This window comes from Rhamphochromis sp. 'chilingali' (genome assembly GCF_963969265.1).
Source record: "Rhamphochromis sp. 'chilingali' genome assembly, chromosome: 11".
Classification (NCBI taxonomy): domain Eukaryota; kingdom Metazoa; phylum Chordata; class Actinopteri; order Cichliformes; family Cichlidae; genus Rhamphochromis; species Rhamphochromis sp. 'chilingali'.
In genome coordinates, this window is record NC_137938.1 from 26128071 (window position 1) to 26130869 (window position 2799).

Genomic DNA, 2799 nt, shown 5'->3' on the forward strand with positions numbered 1-2799 from the left:
ACATATATCCTCTTCTGTGCCCATCTCTGACCATTAGGATGTATGTATTCACTGTAAAAAATCAAACTTGCAGTTGTTGAGCTTACAGTCATTTCTTTCACAATTCAACAATAAAAGTTCAGTTGGCCCATAAACTCAAATACATTAAGGGTTTCAACTAATCATTTAACGTTTTGGAGCAAAAGTTGGTCTCAGATGAAATTTATTGCTGGCAAAATGAATGAATTCAAGTTTTACATGAGTTGAAGCTGTTGGCGCCTTTCTGTGCCTGAGTACGCATGCGCATCTCATATTTTTGGATGCTACGGGGTCTACTTTGCGCTTTTGCAAGGACTGAAAGCCACCTGCCCGTCTGCCTTAATGAGAACGTGAGGCTTTTTATACCAGGAGCTGGATAGATCGTTCGTCTCAAGTTTCTAAAGGCAAGTAATGTTTCTTTTATTATATCAGACAGTATATGTTTGAACAGTCTCAATTTGTCTTTTAGAAATATCACAACTGAAGTTCTTCGTATTTTTCCGAAACTTAGCATAGCATTACTTTCTTGGCTAAGAAGCCTTGTGGCTTATGGGTATGTGTTTACTATATCATTTAAGATTCCATGTCACAAACTACGTGCCATGTCACAAAAGAATGAAAATCCGACAAACTTCACTACTGAAGAGGTGCGCTCATATCTGACAAGCCTCCGCGACACCCCCTATGCGTATTTCATGAAGTGCAGTCTGTGGCCGCCATACCACCGAACGAAACAAAATAGGCTGGCTCACTCATGACCAACGGCAGCAACCTCCCGCCGCTATTTAAATAAAATAAAATAAAATAAAATAAAGTTCGGGGGCGCCTGCTGCCATGTCGTTTAATTTGTTCGAATCACATTTAGCCAATAAAATGTGTGCTTTAGTTTCTGTGTGAACGGGGTGGTGGAGTCCTCATGGCCAGCGAGCTCCACTAAATGAAATATGAGATGTGACAATATCGTTTATATCGATATAGTCTATGTTACATTATAATTATACTCGTGGAGCCGCAAGTTTGCCTCTCTTTCGTCCACTTTTGTCTCTACGCTGTGTTACTCCGCCTCTCTCCTTCACTGAACACAACTCCCCCTCCCCCATCGCTTCACCTGCAGGCAACGACAAGATGGACACGGCAGCTATCAAAGAGGAGCTGGTCGGTAAAAAGAAAACATTTGAAGATTACTATTTTAGTGCTGTCAGCGTAAAGTCAATGCCATAACTGCATTAACGGGGCACTAGTTACCGCGGATCACCCCGTGCGTGGGGCTGGGTGGCGTTAGTGAGCTAACCGGGCTAACGCGTTGACACACGGCCTAAAATCCTTTCATCTCAAAAATCGACAGTCTGCCTTATGTATGAATTCTGGTTGTGCTTACTGACCTCGAACCAATTTTATGTGGTACACAGCTTAAAAAAATATGTCAAAAAATGTTTTGGTACGACTTTGGTAAGCTATGAAGCTGCACTGCTTGATGGATTGTTGGAGCATTACGGCTACCGAGGAGCCTCGCAGAGTGATACTACTCTGCTTCAACGTAATATTACCATATTATGTGTGTAAGGACCATAAATGGCACCTGTAAGAGACACGGTTACAAAGAGGATTTCAAACTCCAGGCTGTCAGTTGCGCAGTAGAACTTGGAAACAAAGCAGCTGCAAAATCTGTCTTTGTTATTATGCTCAGCATCTTTTATTTTACATTTTGACTGCACAATTGTGAGCTTTTTGTTATGCACAAAACAACATTGTTTTGGTTTATTTATGGAGCACCATTAATAAATGCACTGATAATTTAAACAGATGCTTCAGGAGTTTTATCCCACTCATACTCTCAATCCAATGTTTGTCATTCTAAGTTGTAAAACCAATCACACAAAATTATCCTTGGCTTACATAATACATCCCAGTATACTGTTGGTGCATTCCATGTAGAATACAATTTGTTAATAATAAATTAAACATTTGATGTAATGTATGTTTTGTAAATTATTTGTTTTACTGTGTTTCACATGGCATTTTACAAGGCAGAATCATTTCACTTTAGTGAGCCAAAAAAATTAGGACAGGAGAAAAAAATTCTTAAGTAATGTCAGGAAGCTGGTATTTTATTTTAAAACTAATTGCTATTTTTTTTATTTATTTAGAGAATTAAAAGCCAACTCCAGACCACTGCTTGTCCTGATTTATGAGGGACTGATGAGGAGTTGGTAAGGAGAGGAATCAGAACAGGAGTGCCTGCCCCCCGCCCCAAACACATTATCAGGTAATGTAACTTTGGTAATTTGAGATTAATTCAGGTTTCTTTTGAATTGTTGACACTGTCCTCTCCTCTCTTCTCATTATAGCTTTTGTATGCAGTGCCAGTTCTGCTCTTTTGTCTGTTCAAGCCAAGAAGTACTCTTAAGACATCACCAGCTACGACATAGAAGAGGATTTCATTTGCCCTGTGTTTACAGTGACTGCGTCTGTTCGTTTAGGACACGAGGGGCGTTGAAGTCTCACCTCAGCAGATCACACAACAGGGCTAAGAAAAGGCAGGAGATCTCAACATTTTTTTGTGAATTTAAGGAAAACTGCTCACAGCATACATTTATTTCACATATTTTAAGGCACTTAAAAAAAAAAAATCAGACTGTATCCTGTCCTTTCCAAAAATGTGACTATGCTACCAACAATTTATCAACCTTTACGGCACACACAAGCAGAAAGCACAAAAACTCAAAAGATATAAAAAAACTGTATTAGACTGATTTCTCATGCAAATGCATGTCCTAGTGA

General features: G+C 39.4%; 1 long non-coding RNA gene across 1 annotated transcript; it reads left to right on the forward strand.

The window, feature by feature from the left end:
- The first annotated feature begins 1103 nt into the window (after positions 1 to 1103).
- On the forward strand, positions 1104 to 2504 carry LOC308406159. Its single transcript, XR_013973463.1, has 3 exons — positions 1104 to 1173; positions 2166 to 2284; positions 2367 to 2504. It is a non-coding gene; the product is annotated as an uncharacterized lncRNA (long non-coding RNA).
- Positions 2505 to 2799: the final 295 nt, after the last annotated feature.